Raw genomic sequence first — 12,163 nt, forward strand, 5'->3', positions numbered from 1 at the left:
GCACCAGCTTTCCAACGCAGCTTCCACACAAGCACCAGCCAAACATAGCGACAGACACGCGGCTACGTTTACAACAACATTTTCACCGGAGGAAGAGATAAACGCTTAGAAACGCCCATATAGCTAGTATGATGCTTTCTATTTCTAGATGACAAAGACAAAGTTTACCAGTACGACACTATGACAAAGGTTACCGGTACTTATCTGAACTAACGTCACGATCACTGCCACTAGATATAAAGAAAACGTTGATTTTTCTCTCGGTGCTATCCAATGACAGTAAAAAAAAAATATATATATATATATATATATATATATATATATATATATATATATATATATATATATATATATATGTTTGTCGTTATTGTGCACTGCTGCTCGTAGACTAGCTCCAGTGCTCATTGCTGCATTGCTAAATGACAGCAACTCACCAGGACACTTCACCAACTCTCCACTCATTCTCCTCGGACCATGCATTTAATTGGCTTTGACGGCCATCAGTTCTTGGCAATTCCTCATTTGCTCTCTCACGTCTGGCTGGTTCAAAATTATAGGGCTGCGGGCCATCATACATGTTGGCTCTTGCCACCTCTTCCTTACCCCAGTTTTTATCGCAACGTTACATTGTCCTAAAATCATTTTTTCAACGTGTACCACTTGCATAAACACTGCGTCCGTAGGCAGTATTAGGGGCTGTCATTGTTGTTTCGCGTCCTGTGTGATGTCGGAACTCGGAGTACATCGATCTAGTACGAGTTCACCAGTGGGAAGTCACGGGTTTGACTGCCGTTCCAGTGCACTTTCACGGGTTTAAGGTTGGAAAAACACGGGTTAAGGGTTGCCTGGAACGCGCATCATACTAGGCTGAGGCTTCCTTTCCTCCACTTCTCCCCAATGTGACGTCATCACCGAATTGCGTAAAAAAACCCCGTTAATACCAAAAACGTAAAAAACTGGTCTTTAAGGCCATTTTTGAGACATTTTAAAAAATGATATACATATCTTGAGTGATTTATGTACCCAATAAACCAAAATCTCTTACAACCAACAAAATCAAAGTTATGGAAAAACCCACCTAATTACTTCTTGTGGCCTGCGTATTCACAACGAGTACAAATAGCGATCCAGATTAACACTAGGCAATTTCCTAGGCAGATATTGACTTGGGACTATATTATGGGGAAGCACAGGCGAAGCACTGCTGCACAGGTGAAGCACTGCTACTTCGGCGCAGAGATATCACGCAACACATGAAATCCCACGACTTCCACAAAAAAACCCACGGAAGTCGTGGGATTTCATGTGTTGCGTGATATCTCTGCTAGCTGGCAACAAAGGATTCCTTTCAATGTGCTAAGCTAAGCTAACGCCGACCCAGTCAAACTAAAACAATGCATGCACTGACACAAAAATGCATTTGCCCACCTATCTAAATGTAGGAAATAATGTGAATAAGCCCTATTTCAAAAAACGGTGGAGTGTTCCTTTAATATCCACATCACTGCTGTATTTTTCAGATGTCAGATCAAATTGAGGGGAACAAGCCTGCATCCCAATGTGCACACTATCCCATCCTAAATAGTATATAAGAAAATACAGTATATATTTTTTTGTACGATAGTTGTTTTTACAGAACATCTCTGCAGTGAATGTTTTTGTTTAAATAATTCCAAGGATATGAAGTAGATTGATTATTATTTTAACGTTATTACATTGCATTTCTACGTGGGCCTATATTTGATGGCTTTTATTCTGATGCGAGTGATGTACCCTTTTTACACACTTATCTCATTAAGAGGGGAAAAGTCTGTCCATCTTCATTTCTGAAAATGTGTAACATTTGAGACCCCAGCTTGGTCACATTCATATTTCATTAATGTTAATTAAATAACTTGCAGTTCAGAAAGTAGTTAGAACTACCACTTGATGCCATTATGTACAGTAATAGTACGATTTGATTAGACATTTGAACTTAAATTGAAGTGTTCAAGCCATTAAAGGGTTAGTTCACCCAAAAATGAAAATTCTGTCAGTAATTACTCACCCTCATGTTGTTCCAACCCCGTAAGACCTTCGTTCATCTTCGGAACACAAATTAAGATATTTTTGATTAAAATCTGAGAGCTGGATCACTCCACCATAGACTTCTATAGACGTTATAACTTGCTGGCCCAGAAAATGTATTAAAGACATCGTTAATATAGTCCAAGTAACTACAGTGGCTCAATCTTACATTTATAAAGTGACGAGAATACTTTTTGTGCGCAAAAAATAAACACAAATAACGACTTTATTCCACTATTCATTTCCTTCTCTCTGTGCCTCGAGTCTTTTCACGTAGTGTGATAGCGCAGCACGTCTGTGTTGTACCTCACACGCTGGTCACACGTAGGCTCACTATTGGCCGATGCTGGTCATGTGTGTGGTGTGTGTGACGTACAACATCACACTACGTGAAAACACTCGAGGCCCAGAGAGAAGGAAATGAATAGTGGAATAAAGTCTTTATTTATTTATTTATTTTTTTTTGTGCACAAAAAGTATTCTCGTCGCTTTATAAACTTAAGATTGAGCCACTGTAGTCACTTGGACTATATTAACGATGTCTTTAATACATTTTCTGGGCCAGCAATTTATAACGTCTATAGAAGTCTATGGTGGAGTGATCCAGCTCTCAGATTTAATCAAAAATATCTTAATTTGTGTTCCGAAGATGAACAAAGGTCTTACGGGGTTGGAACAACATGAGGGTGAACTAACCCTTTAAACAAATTAAACATAAAAATCTTCCACCGTGTATTTTTCCTCTTCCACAGTCGGTGATGCAGGGAGTCTTGTGATCGATTGTCAAGCCAGCCAATCACAATTTAGCAGCCTCATCTCTGATTGGCTGGAATTATGGCATATTGTAACACTGGGTTGTGTTGAGCAAGCGAGCCGTCTGCGCTTAGAGAGCACTCAGGGCTGGTATGAGAGGAGTAAGAAAGTGAAACTTTGCACATGCGAAAGAGAACATCTGCGCACATCCAAATACTTATTTTAAAAGCAAAATTGATTTTTGTTCGCTCGAAATATTTTATTATCTGAGAGACAGATATTTCTCTGCAAAACTGAGTTCACACGCGTGCGAAATGCCCTTTCGCATGCTCAAAATGTGATCTTGCGCACGCAGAATTGTGACCGAAATCTAACCCCATAAACTTTTTGGGCATTTATCCTTATTCTGTTGTGAACATGAGCTACTTTCTCCCAAAGCCACAAACTAGAGAAGACTCAAATTGTGATGTTATCACGTGTAAAATCTGGAGCCGCTTGTTAAAGGAGAACTCCGGTAAATTTTAACATTGAGCTCATTTTTTTTTAAATTTGGAGTGCTGTCAGTACAGAGAACAACGACAAAAATCGGTGTTTCCTATACCATGTTATCCTCTTTTTAAAATTTGCACCCTGTTGACTTCAATGGGGCAAGTTTTAAACCTGCTTTTAACCTCTTAACATCCTTGATGTGTCATTACAAGTGCCCAGCCATGTGAGTGATTCCTTTCAGAGTGAACGCGCTGAATCTGACTGCAGTAGATGTGAAAGATATGAATAAAAGTGATGTTAATTCAACCAGCGCACATACCTGTATTTACTTCCTGTCGAAGTCCACAGAAGTCGATTGTCGAGTTCACGCGCACGATCATAAGTAACTAAGCAACAGTGGAGAACTCGACAATTGACTACTGTGGACTTCGACCGAAAATAGGAAGTAAATACAGGTATGTGCACTGGTTGAATTAACATAACTTTTATTCATATCGTTCACATCTACTGCAGTCAGATTCACTGTGTTCACTCTGAAAGGAATCAATCACACGACTTAACATTTTTCTTTCGAGGGGAAATATACATCTCAAATGGGGATATGCAGTGAAAGGATGGGACATTGCTGTAAAATGTCAGAAAAATGTATGTATGTATTTAGTGAAAGTTGTTGATGCAAATGCTCTTAACATAGACCTTCCGGTTTTTGTACATTCAAAACACCATATACTAATACGGAATGTGTGGACATAAACTGTAATGTTGCTTGTAATTGCTGTCAAATAATGTTTATATTAAGTAAATCCCATGCACTAATAAGAAAAGTCTGTAGATATATTGGAGTTGCTTGTTATTACTGTCAAATTATGTTCATATAAGGTTAGTCCCATGCACTTATAAGGAAGTTCTGTATATATCGGAGTTGCTTATTATTACTGTGAAACAGTGGTTATATAAAGTAAACCCCATGCCGTAATGGAAAAAGTATGTACATATATTGGACAGTTGCTTGTAATTACTATCAAATATTGTTTACATAAAATAAACATGTGTATTTTTACATATATTGGAGAATTGCTTGTAATTACTGTCCATTAATGTTTATATAAAGTGAACCCATACATTGAGTAAATGTCATGTTGATATATTGGAAAGTTGCAATGTTTATATAAAGTATACCTCATACATTGATGGTAAAAGTATATAGATTTATTGGATAGTTGCCTTTAATCACTATAATATATTGTTTATATAAAGTAAACCCTTGTACATTAATGGTAAAAGCATGTAAAGTTATTGGAGATGTGTTTGTAATTACTGTCAAGTATTGTTTATATAAGGTAAACCCCCATATATTAATGCTAAACGTATGTAGATATATAGATATATTGGGAAGTTGCTTATAATTACCCTAATAAAAATGTTTTTATAAGGTAAAGCCCCATACATTAAAGGTACAAATATGTAGAAATATTGGAGGGTTGCTTGTAATTACTACAAATAATGTTTGTATAAGGTAATCCCCTGTACGTAGATGGTTAAAGTGTGTAGAAATATTGGAGAGTTGCTTGTTATTACTGTCAAATAATATTTATATAAAGTAAACCCCCGTATTTAAATGGTACGAATATGTAGAAATATTGGAGAGTTACTTGTAATTACTGTCAAATAATGTTTATATAAAGTAAACCCCCGTATTTAAATGGTAATAGTTTTAAGAAATATTGGAGAGTTACTTGTAATTACTGTGATATAATGTTTATATAAAGTAAACCCCCGTATTTAAATGGTAATTGTATTTAAAAATATTGGAGAGTTACTTGTAATTACTGTCAAATAATGTTTATATAAAGTAAACTACCGTATTTAAATGGTAATAGTATTTAGAAATATTGGAGAGTTACTTGTAATTACTGTCAAATAATGTTTATATAAAGTAAACCCCCGTATTTAAATGATAATTCTTGTAGATGGATTGGATTATCTTAAAAATATACCAAATAATACTGTATTAAAACAGAAGTCTTTGTTTTAATTATGTCATTTTAAGGTATTTCTGCAATATTTTTAAGTTTTTATACAGATTTATACATTCATTTAACATTCAACCGAGATTTTTTTTATGAGATTTTTTTTTTCTTTCTACAGCAGTTTGACTGTAAAAATACAGAAAATGTTTACGGTAAATATCCGTTTTCAAAAAACAAAATTTTTCTGTAAAATAATTTAAGGTTGTTTACTGTAATTTGACGGTAAGTGGTTGGCAACTTTGCTGCCAGACTTTTTACCGTTATTTTACGATTTTTTTTTTTTTTTAACAGTGTGGAATGTAGTGGTAAATAGGAAAAGAAAGACAATTAGTGGAAATATATCTGAAACAGACAGTGAGAATGGAAGTCATGTGTCAATGAAAAAAAAGAAGAGTATAAGGTATTGATGAAGTTTAGATCTTTAAATGCGATTAACTCGTTGAAACTGTCTAAATCACTGAAGGAAAAGATCGGAATGATGGAAACTGTTAAGACTTTAAGAGAAGGCAGACTTTTGTTATTTTGTAATGATAACAGACAAGAAAAAGTTTGATTGTAGGACAAAAAGTTATTTGTTCAATTCCAGAAGACAAAAGACGGGTTAAAGGAGTAATATCAGGAGTATCTCCTGATGTTCAAGTTGAAACGATTAAGAAAAAAACTTTAACTGGAGCGACAGTGTACGACGGGAAAGATTGAAGTGTAATAGAAACAATAAAAAAAAATTGACATTCTCTCAGTCATGATCCACTTTGATGAAAATAAGCTACCTAGCAGAGTCTTCTTAGGGTTTGTAAGTTATATGGTCAGCCCATATATTCCTCCTCCTCTGACATGCTATAAATGCCAAAGGTATGGGCATGTGGCGGCAGTTTGTAGGGGTAAACAGAGATGTGCAAGATGTGGGGGTGAGCATGAATATGGTAAATGTGCGCAAGAAATTAGTCCCAAATGCTGTAATTGTGGAGGAGAGCACAGTCTTATTGCAAATAAAGTCTTATTGCAAATGGTCAAGAATTTAAGGAATATATATCCATGAAAGAAAGCAGCCCAGATATAATATGTATACAAGAAACTTGGCTTAAGCCACAGTTGATTTTTTACTTTACAAGGATATACAATAATTTGGAATGATAGGAAACAAGGGAATGGAGGTGGGATAGCTACTTTCATTAAACAAGGAATTGGGTTTAGAAATATTGTAAGAGATGTGGGGCAAGAGGTAGTAGTTGTGGAAAGTATGGGAAGGGATACAAAGTTATAAAGTAATTAATTTCTACAATCCATGTGAGCAGTTGAGTTTAAATGTGTTGGAAAATATTGGTGGGAATATAGAGAATAAAGTGATTTGGTGTGGTTATTTTAACACACATAGCAAGTTGGTGGGGGGGGGGGGAAGGTTAGTATGCATTAATTGGGGAAGGTTAGTATGCATTAATGATGGAAGTAATACAAGAATGGATGTTAATAGTGAGCATGATTCAGCATTAGATTTAATGTTAGTGTCGTGATAATTTAGCTGGAAAGTGTGAATGGAATATAATGACGCAAAGTACTATAGGAAGTGATCATTTTCCTATTGTTGTTAACATTGGGGTGGACATAACAAAAGTGGAAGTGGTGAGAAATCCAAGATGGAAGTTTAAGACTGCTGAATGGGGGATCTTTAAAGAATTGTGTCAAAATAAAATTTATGAAATTAACTATTCGGATATAGATGTAGATAAGTTAAGTAATAAAATAATTGATGTACTTAGAAATACAGCAGAGGAGGTAATTGGCAAAAACAAATCTAAAAACAGAAGAAAAGCGGTTCCATGGTGGAATGAAAAATGCAGTGAATTAGTTTGTAACAGAAATAAAGCTCTTAGGAAAGCAAGAAAATCGCTAGTGTTCACTGATTTTATTAATTATAAAAGAGCTCAGGCAATAGTGAGGAGAGAAATTAGAAGAGCAAAGAAAAATTATTGGAGGGAGTTTTGCAATAAAATTGGGGTTGAAATTTAATTTAATGAACTGTGGGGTATGATCAGGAAGATGGGAGGAATTCAGAGGAATACTAGCATTCTGGTGTTAATTGACAACAACACTATTGCAGTAAATGATAGTGATAAAGCTGAAATATTAGTGGAGACATTTGTTAAGGTTCATAGTAATGCGAATGTATCAGAGGACATGAGGAGGTACAGGGAACAGTGTGTTATGGATAATGATCGGATATTTGTAAAGAAGAATCCAGATGGAGGCACACTAGATTCAGATTTCACATTATATGGGATGAAAAGAGCATTGGTGGGGATTAAACAGACTTCTCCTGGTAAAGATGGTATTTGTTATGAGGTCATTAAATATGATATTAGGACTCTTTAATATGGTTTGGGAAACAGGGAAGTTGCCTGATGCATGGAAGCACAGGGTTGTGATGCCGATCGCCAAACCAGGAAAAGATCAATCTCAGACAATCAATTATGGATTATGGACCAATATCTCTGACTTCCAATATTTGCAAACTTATGGAATGAATTGTTATGAATAGATTGTCATATGTTATTGAGAGCAAGAACCTGTTTCCTGAATATCAGAGTGGTTTTTGGAAAGGGAGGAATATCATGGATTCAGTTTTATGTTTGGAAAATGAAATCAGGAAGGCTCAAGTTAAGAAGGAAGTAGTAGTAGGTGAGTTTTTCAATATTGAAAAGGCATATGATATGTTGTGGAAGGAGGGTTTGTTATTGAAATTGGATAGAATGGGAATTAAAGGTAAAATGTATAACTGGATATTGAAATTTTGTTTGGAAGAACAATACAAGTGAGAGTGGGTTCTGCATACTCTTGGGTTCTTCCAATAGAGAATGGAACTTCTCAAGGTACACTGTTAGACCTTACCGGGTTTTTTTACAGTAAAATACTGGCAACATTGTTGCCAGCTAGTTGCTGTAATGAATCTTTAACAGTGACTAACTAGAGTAATTACTTTAACTGAACCATTACGGTGACTAACTGGCAACAGTGTTGCTAGTATTTTACTGTAACTGAACCATTACAGTGACTAACTGGCAACAGTGTTGCCAGTATTTTACTGTAACTGAACCATTACGGTGACTAACTGGCAACAGTGTTGCCAGTATTTTACTGTAACTGAACCATTACGGTGAGTAACTGGCAACAGTGCTGCCAGTATTTTACTGTAAATAAAGAATTACAGTGAATAACTGGCAGGAGTGTTGGCAGTTATTTACTGTAATGACACGAAACCACTCAGTATAATACTGCATATAAATTTACTGTATATAATATTTGTATAACACCAGAATGACTACAATATTCTTATATTTTTTTTTTTTTTTTTAAAAGAGAAAGCATATAAAATGTTCATACAAATATATTTTATTAATTTGGGAAAAAACAAATACATAACATGAAATATATCATAAAATTAAACAAATCAGAACATATACTAAAATGAAAAAAAAAAAAAAAAAAACAACCACATTATCTATAGAATTGGCTAAATAACATCTTACAACCTCAGTAAAAATGATAAACAAAATACAAGCATTCTTATTTCCTTAACAATATAATAACAAAAATAAAATAAATAAACAACAACGCCAGTATTTTAGTAACTTAATTCATCAAGCATATTTTCAATACAAAAGCAAATTATAGAAATCAATATTTACAATAAAATTATAACCAAATAGAAATAATGTTTTCTTCCTTTACAATATAACACACACACATACACAAATAAATAAATAAAAATTAACAAAGCCAGTGCATTTTAGTGAATTCTAGCAATTTATCTGGCATATTTCCAACATAACTGGCAAAATAATTATATTACATCACCACAATATAAAATTATAACCAAAAAACAAAACAAAACAATAAAAAATATACACCACCCAAAATATAATACTCAGTCACCATTGACCCACATGTTGTTCCAAACCTGTAATAATTCAACAAAAATTAAATTACCAGTTTATGTCTTTATAATGAAAGTGTTAATAAATACTGCTTTTGCTTACTTAATTAGATGTTTTCCATTCAAATTCGGTAAGGCTCTGCAAAAATGTATGGACATGTGGATTCACATTTTGAACCTTTCTTTTAACTGTAGACCCAGTTTTGCGGCTGGTTCCCGATTTTGCAGCACACTTTGTCCCCTCAGGATTAATCCTCACAAAGAACCTAATCCTCAAATCAGACAACATCTATTTTAGAATTTTATCAGTTAGTAAAAAAAAAAAATCAAACTGTATTATGAGAACCAAGTACAACAACAAATACATAATGGCAAAAAAGTTTCAAAAACAGTAGTTGTTCCCGTGTGTATTTGGACTAGCCATTCCTTAAATAAAACCATGGTTGGACATAATGATTTTTAACACTTACCTTTGAATTAGCTCAAGTGTGGCACTGGCTGACTCCTGGTACTCAATATTAAAAACATAAAAGCAACCAAAAAGCGCAGAGAGTGGTGCAGCAAAATCCAGCTTCTCTTCAATGCAATGTGTCACTTTCCCCTCAATGCTGACCATCCACTTAGATGAAGTTAGAAGTTTATCTCCTGAAATATGAAAAGTCACCATAAAAACTGCAAAGAAACATATAGGTTGTTTACTATATATTTTATGTTTACCAAGCATGATGAGCCTTGGTGTGGCTGGTAGGGTTTGCTCAGTCTCTATTGACATCTTGGTGGAGGTTTCCTTGAAAACAACATAAAAAAAAAGATTACTCAGCAAAAACTTACCAATGTTCCCTTTAAAAAGGTTTATTTTAATAGTTTTATTTAATTATTTAAATAAAAATTAGTGCATTAAAGGGAGAGTCTTACACAAAATGTAAACTTTTTTTTTTTTATTTACTCTCCATAATGTTGTTAGAAACCTATTTGTGCCACATACGAATGTAAGTATACCAATATATATATATATATATATATATATAAACTGATTTACATTTTAAAATATGTCAGTGCAGTTGTTTTGTCTCAAGATACACACCAGTAATGGTGTTTTCTAAGGCATGTTTATCAAATATTCTTAGATGTCCTAGTATAACTAGTATTATTTTAAGCCATATCTATGAAACCAGGACTCCATTTATTATTTTAATGGGTTACTTTATTAGTGCTGTAATGTCATAATTACTTACATCTACTAAAATGAAGAGAGAGTTTTCTTTTTCTTTGAAGTATTTCATTGTCAGTAGGATGGCTCATATGGCAGTCTTGTTATTAGTTGCTGGTGTGGCTTCAATTTCTTTTAGGAGAGCCTGGACCTCTGCATTCCATTTTAATGTCTGTTTTTGAAAGTAGTTCACAATCCTATTGCTTTTGCCAATCAGGCATTCACTGAGGCGACTGCTTATGTCAATCCCTGTAAGGATTTCAAAATGATTGCATAGGCCTCTTTTAGTGAATAAATATGGCCACTCAACTTCTATGTCACTAATGGCTGGAGGGGGACATGAATTAATCATTTGTCGCTGATAAATGTAAGTCTCTTGCATTAGGTTGTCCACATCAGACAGTTCAGTAGAACGTGGGCCTCCAGACTGAAACTTTTCTAATACAACCTTTCTCTTCATTTCAAGAGATTCTGTGGTCTCTCCATCAGGCATGGAGGTAGGTTGCCAATTAATGCATCCATAACTATCAACTTTACATCTAACTTTTTTGACTGTGCAGCTGTTCAGTTCTTGTTCTGCTGTGTTTTTTTTGGGTTGACGTATCCTGTGTGCTACATTGTCTCTATTAACATGTTCTACTCTGGGTTTCAACTGTCTTTGAAGTGAACTATAGCCTTTTCCCAGTTGTTCCCCTTCCTCTGAAAAGTCTCCAAATGTTAAAGAATGTTTAGAAAAAATTTGTTTTGCTACTTCCCCACAGTCAGCTAAGTTTGGGTTTGGGCAAAGTTCTCTCATGGCTGTCACAACATTTCTTACAAACTCTCTCCTCGGTCCAAGTGGAGCCCTCTCCTTATTGGATGCTGCATGTAGGAGGGCTGCAGGCATGCGTTCCCAAGGAATCTGGAACATACTGAGCCAATCAGAATTTGAAGGAGTGTAAGAAGTGGATGGCTGTTCAGATAGTGAGTCGTGTGGTGGTAATGGGGTGAATGTGATCTCAATTGCCATTTCATCCACTTGGCCTCTAGATGCTTTGAAAAATACAGAGAAACAAAGTGAAAAGTTGTATACACTTAATAGACTATACGGCCTGGTTTCACAGACAGGGCTTAGCCAGATTTTATAAACATGCTTTAGAAAAAACAATAAGACAAAAAAATGGCATATTTTAAGATACTGTATGTCAGTGCAAGTTGATTTCATTTAAAACAGCTCAAACATGCCTGTTAGTCTGGGACTAGCTTAAGCCTTGTCTGTGAAACCATTTTTTTTAATTTTTAAAACTTTCTGTAGGACTTTTATAATAACTTTTAACTATACATGGAACAGCTGTATGTAAATTATTTCTCTCTTATGAGTGTTCTACAAAAAACAGCTTAAAAATTTAAAGGATCATAATGGTGAAAATAATGAGGAAAAACATGGTTTAGCAGCATTTTTTGTCTTACCTCTTTGTTTGAAATCCATTAGTAGTTTTCGACACTGTATAGGGAATAAGAAGTCCTGAAGATCTGTTACCTCTACTAGCGCAAGATCCTGTGTCTTTTGAACACCCACCACAAAACAAAGATGATTGACCACATCTTGAAGTTTGTTGACATCTAATTCTGGGAGAACTCTTTTGATTTCTTGTTGTATCTGCTCTGTGTCTGAAGTTAAAAAGAACACACTGAGTGATGTAA

At 34.7% G+C, this 12,163-nt stretch overlaps 1 pseudogene; it reads right to left on the reverse strand.

Moving 5' to 3' along the window:
* Nucleotides 1-8,829: 8,829 nt before the first annotated feature.
* Nucleotides 8,830-11,917, reverse strand: LOC122134290 (annotated as a pseudogene).
* Nucleotides 11,918-12,163: the final 246 nt, after the last annotated feature.

Source organism: Cyprinus carpio, chromosome B22 (assembly GCF_018340385.1).
Source record: "Cyprinus carpio isolate SPL01 chromosome B22, ASM1834038v1, whole genome shotgun sequence".
In the NCBI taxonomy this organism is placed as follows: domain Eukaryota; kingdom Metazoa; phylum Chordata; class Actinopteri; order Cypriniformes; family Cyprinidae; genus Cyprinus; species Cyprinus carpio.